We start from the raw sequence: 6000 nt of genomic DNA, 5'->3' as shown, positions 1-6000 counted from the left end.
AACAAACATTCTCATAAGTACTGAATCTTGAATATATGAGTGGTTGGGAGGAGACCAATGGAAAGTTCCCACTCATCCAGTCTGACCACAAATATGACCAAACTTTTTGTAGCCGGGTATGAGGTGTAAAAAAATAGAGGAAAGGCTAAAGTCATATTACTGCTTCCTTCTAGAATAATGGAAGAATTTCTTTGAATTTCAGCAAATATCATAGGGCTCTATAAGATATTCATTGTGGACAGGCGTTGGGAGTCCTTAATCAGTCTTGTCAGCCAACAAATACCTATCCATAAAAAACTTGCGATGCGTCAGGAACTGTGCTATTTATTGGGGATAAAGTCTGAGAAATATAGACGGCAGCCTTGCCTTCATGAAGTGTGCAGTCTGGTGAGGGAAGAGAACATTAAACACACATTAAATGTGAATGTGATGAGAAGTATTGAGTGAAGCATGGGTGGTGTGGCTGCTGGTAAGCAGCGTGCATGGTCAGGACACAGCTGGGCATGGCGTTTCCTCTAAAAAATGACTTTTAGATTGAGACCCAAAAGAGAAGACAAAGAACCATTGTCAGCCTTTCCGACCAGATTCCTGTCTTTCCAAAGCTGGAAAATAAAACCCAAATTCTTTGTCTAGCCTCTCTGTCCAGCGGTACCTTTAAAAACAAGAGTGTATGGTTTCAGAATCATGGAATTCTAGAGGCGAAGGCTTTGGTGACTGTTGGTTATCTTTACCATCAGCGGAAAACTGGCTTGTGTTACCACTGTCTCAACTCATGTTATACTGCAGCTGCCCACTGTGAGTAGAGGAGAGGGATGTGAAAGCAGGAGGGTCTCTTCCAGGTAAATCCTTCCTGAGAAAAGGCAGGAGTCACATTGCTCCAATAGCAAACTGGAGAGGACTTAAAAACAGGGAAAAATTTTATTTGGACATTTCTGATGACAGGTAACAGGAACTCAGCTCAAACTGGTAGAAGCAAAAGGAAGCAATTTATTGATTCAAGGAACAGAAGAGTCTGGGTGTTGCCATGGAGCTTGCAGCACTACTAGATCTAGATTCTTGAACAATGTCCTTAAGGATATAGATCTTTGTCTTTGTCATTGTTTTTCTTTGTGTGGGTTTCATTGTCCGTCAGCCTCTCTTTATGCAAAGATGATATTACAAGGCAGCTCCTGGCTTAAATGGCTCATGGAACCTGTGATCTCAGAAAAAAAATTGTTCTTCCTCACCAGTGACTTTATTACTTATCGAAAAAGGACACTGCCTGGTTCTACTTAAGTCACGTGAACATCCGCAATCCAGTCAGTAGGTCCAGAGGATGGAGTACTCTGGTTGTCCATGGTCTTGTGCCAGCTCTATGGTGGGAATGCTGTGGTCCCTTGATTGACAACCCCATTCCAGTCATGGAGAAGGTAGAGGCAGCTCTCAAGAGGAGGCTTCACAGAACAGATGAAAAAGTGAGTAAGTCCACTAAAGAAAGGCGCATTTATGTATTTTTCTCCTTTGAGCTTACATTGGGCTCCTGTAACTAGAGGAAGAGTAGCTATGATCATATGTTCTTACAGTTAATCCAAATTAACTGTTCTTACAGTTAATCCTTGCTCTGCCACTTGGTAGCTTGTCACTTTGAAATTTAAGCATCCTTGTGTGCCAGTGAAGATTATATATGCATACATGGCTTAGCAGTACTCCATTCAGCATGGATTTGCAGCAGCATTAATCCTCCAGCACAGAAGATACCGACCAAAACGCAACCACGTGCCTTGCAAAGGTTTCATTGATATGCATGGAACAAGCCAATATTTCTTTTTTTTTTAACATCTTTATTGGAGTATAATTGCTTTACAGTGGTGTGTTAGTTTCTGCTGTACGACAAAGTGAATCAGCTTTATGTATACATATATCCCCATATCTCCTCCCTCTTGTGTCTCCCTATCCCACCCCTCTAGGTGGACACAAAGCACCGAGCTGATCTCCCTGTGCGATGCAGCTGCTTCCCACTAGCTATCTATTTTACATTTGGTAGTGTATGTATGTCAACGCTACTCTCCCAGCTTCCCCTTCCCCCTCCCTGTGTCCTCAAATCCATTCTCTACATCTGCGTCTTTATTCCTGTCCTACCCCTAGGTTCATCAGAACTATTTTTTTTCTTTTTTTTTAGATTCCATGTATATGTGTTAGCATACGGTATTTGTTTTTCTCTTTCTGACTTACTTCACTCAGTATGACAGACTCTAGGTCCATCCATGTCACTACAGATAACTCAGTTTCGTTTCTTTTTATCAAGCCAGTATTTCTTTCGTTTGCTTGCCTTGGTCTATCTTTCTGACACTAACATCAGATTTTCTCAGATAACAGGTTTTGAATTGTCAGCAAATTGTTTGATCATTTCCCAAAGGAGCCACATGGGGTGTTTGGTAGGCCGTGTGGCAGCTCCCATCTGTAGAGGTGAAATGGATGTGCGTGGTCCTCTATGCTGCAGGAATAATTCTAAAGAATTTTGTGAAGTAGTAAATCAGCACCCCCTCCCCTATGCATATGAAATAGATCTTCATGAAGTTTAACCTATTATAACGTTAGAGCTTTAATTTCCAGGAACACGTTTTCCTACTTGGAACAGGACCTGTAATAGTTCCTAACTCAGGGTCGCTGCAATCAGGAAATGACTTGGTCCAGTTAAAGCACTTGCTGGCTGGCACACAGTGAGTTCTCTATCACGTAGTTGTTGTTATTCATTTTCTTTTTCTTCTTCTTATTTATTTATATTTATTTTAAAATTTTAGTTACTAATTTTTGGCTGCGTTGGGTCTTCGTTGCTGCACGCGGGCTTTCTCTGGTTGCGGTGCGCAGGCTTCTCACTGCGGTGGCCTCTCTCGTTGCGGAGCATGGGCTCCAGGCGCGCGGGCTTCAGTAGTTGTGGCTCACGGGCTCTAGAGCGCAGGCTCAGTAGTTGTGGCGCACGGGCTTAGTTGCTCCACGGCATGTGGGATCCTCCTGGACCAGGGCTTGAACCCATGTCCCCTGCATTGGCAGGCGGACTCTCAACCACTGCGCCACCGGGAAAGCCCCTATTATTCATTTTCATCAAGTATCTGTTGACCAACTACTGTGTTCAAACCATGCAGACAAAAGATATTTGTGAAACGTATGAAATAATTTTAGGATAAAGAGAAAGGTGCTCTAAAGGGATCCAAGGAAAGACATTCCTGAGGTTAAGTCTTTGGGTCTGAGCAGTTCCTGTCACCCAATAAAGCAAATGTAAAACACAAAACAAATCAAGAAAGAAATCTCTTAAGATTAAAAAATAAAACTAGAGAAAACATGGTTGAGTTATGCAAATTACTAATTTTGAAAAATCACTGTCTAATTTAATCTCTATGTTGCAAATGAATTAGGATATTCTGAACAAGACTGAGAAAAAAAATAAAGCTGAAATTTGGGTTGATTATGTGAGGATTAGATCTGTTATATCCAATGATCTGTTTTAAAGTGAACATTTCTACAATTCTTCACTCCTTTCTGTAGTGTGCATATGATTTCATGGGATTTTCTTGCTACTCAGGCAGACAGGGCAGGCTGTCAGCCACTTCTGGACAGGCCAGCCCCAGGCCTCAAAGGAAGGAGCCAGATTCTTCTGCCCCTTTTCAGAGAACTTCTTCACCACAGATTCATCTTGCCAGTGTTGTCTTTGGGGATGCCAGAGAGGGTCTGGTACTCAGGAAAGAGCTGGACAAATGCCTCCCACCCAAAGGCCTCCTGGAGCTGGGAAGAGAAGGAAGGGGCAGAATGAGGTGTTTGGTCTACAAAAGCCACGCCCCCCCGACACATACTCACATAAAATTACATGGTAATGCTTAGGTGTAAGCTATCTTTTAACACTGATTTAATTCTCAACAGTGGCTCTCTCCTTCTCCATTCTCTCATATGCTCATTCCAGTGACTGGTGTCATATCTTATTCTGCCTCACTCCAGTCTCAGAGATGGAGTCTGTGCTTGCACTTTACTTGGTCTCTAATAAATGGTAGTTACTTTTAGTATTATTATTTTTCTCCTAAGCTTAGAGGTAGATAAAGATTTTAATCTGACATAGGTGAGGATCATCTTGTGTAGCTGAAAAGTGGAATCCTTCCACTTGAAAACACAGATACCACCCAGATGTAAAGATATTTTTGTTCTTTGTTGAAGACTCGACTCTTAGTAAGTCTGCCACATTGTCTTATGGAGACAGGCAGATGTGTAAAAAGAATGCATTTTTTTTTTTTGTGGGTAGAGCTAGGATGAACTCAGACATAGGGAGAGATGTGTACTCAGAGTCAGTTCCTGGAAGGCCCTGTGAAATGGATAGTTGGGATTATAGAACTTGAGAGCTAGAAAGGACACAATCCTGGTCCATCATTTAGGAATCTATGACCCTGGAGAAGCACTGCCTTGAAGACAAGTTAAAGTAGAATGTCTCAGCCAACACCACTATCATTCTTTCATTATTGCTCAGCTGAGATCACAGACTGAGCCATTAGGAGATATCTAATTATAATCAACTTATTAAGTTAAATTAAATTTTAATTAATTGAATTGAATTAAATAACTGACAACCTGGGGTCACTTCAACACAATTGTAACATGGGGGAGCAAGTAACTAATATCTCAAAGGAACATATTCAGGGAGGGCTTCTTGGAGAAGGTGACAATGGTCTGATTTTGAAAGACGGACAGTTTTCTTGGTATATAAAGAAGGCAAAACTATTTCGGTGAGAAAGAGCAATATTTGCAAACGTACAGAAACATGGACCATGGCGATGTGTTCTGAAAACTGTAAACAGTTCGGATTTGCTGGCGAATGAGTAAGAAGGCAAGAATCTGGATCTCGAGGCAGGAGGAGAAGGCAGAGCCAGTTACTAAAGAGTGTGGCATTCTACCTGGAGGCACCAGGGAGTTACTGAAGTTTTAGTAGCTGAAATGTATGTTTTTTTTTGTCAGCACCTTTAGAAGACAGGTCAGTTGGGATCATGGATAGAAGCAGGGAGACTAGTGAAGAGGCTATTGGAATAGCTTGGATGACAGATGCCCGGGACTTGAATTTTGACCATGTGGTGGGAATGGAAGGTGAGGGGTCAGGGAGGTGGCCGCCTGGCCTGAATCCAGCCCCAAAGCTAGAGAGAGCAGTGAACGGAGTCTGCCCCCAAGGGCTTTGAATTGAACTTGTAGGTCAAGCTTCTGGGACACTGACTCTTTCATGCATGTGCTCAGACAGATTAGTTATTGCTAAGGAAAATGGAACAGTCCGGATTTATTGTGCGGCCTGAAGTAATCTCGGAATCTTTGGAATCGTGAACATCCAGAGACGGCGTGCGGTAGTGCCAAAGGCGCGGGGGTCTGGAGTCAGGACACCAAACCTGAGTTCTAGGTCTTCCCCTTTCTCTCAGTTTTAAGGTCGATGACAGACTGCTTATGCCCTTTAACCTTCAGCTTCTGCACTTGCCAAATGAGGATTGTGATAATACATCCTTAATGTGTTTCATGAGGCTGGCAAGGATTAGATGGGGGAAACGGAAGGGAAGGCTTTGAAAAGCTGAAAAACACTACACATGTTACTTATTTTATAATGGAACTAGGACTTATCCACACTTGGGGTTTGAGTAAGAAGATACCATTTTGAGAAACTTGCTACCAGGTCACTTTCCCCAGCCTGTGTCCTCGTAATGCATTGTTGTAGTGAGGTGATGTTCTTGTCTTCTGAACTATAAAGATAACTCAGGAGAAACCACTCAATTTTGGATTTGGCAAAGCTGCGAGTCTACCTCAAGCTTTCATGGCCAGAACTCTGTTATCGTGCTATACTTTTCACAATGATTCCACCCACTTTCATTTATTTCCACAAAGTTCTGAGGTGGAGGGGAGGAGTAGGACACATATCATTATCCATTTTAGACATGTAAAACCTGAGCCACAGAGAGACACCACCATGCAGCCGTCTCCCATGTCCAGGGGGAGGCGGTGCACCCA

Source organism: Phocoena sinus, chromosome 9 (assembly GCF_008692025.1).
Source record: "Phocoena sinus isolate mPhoSin1 chromosome 9, mPhoSin1.pri, whole genome shotgun sequence".
Classification (NCBI taxonomy): Eukaryota; Metazoa; Chordata; class Mammalia; order Artiodactyla; family Phocoenidae; genus Phocoena; species Phocoena sinus.
The sequence above is the reverse complement of the archived record's forward strand: the minus strand, read 5'-3'. Positions refer to the sequence as shown.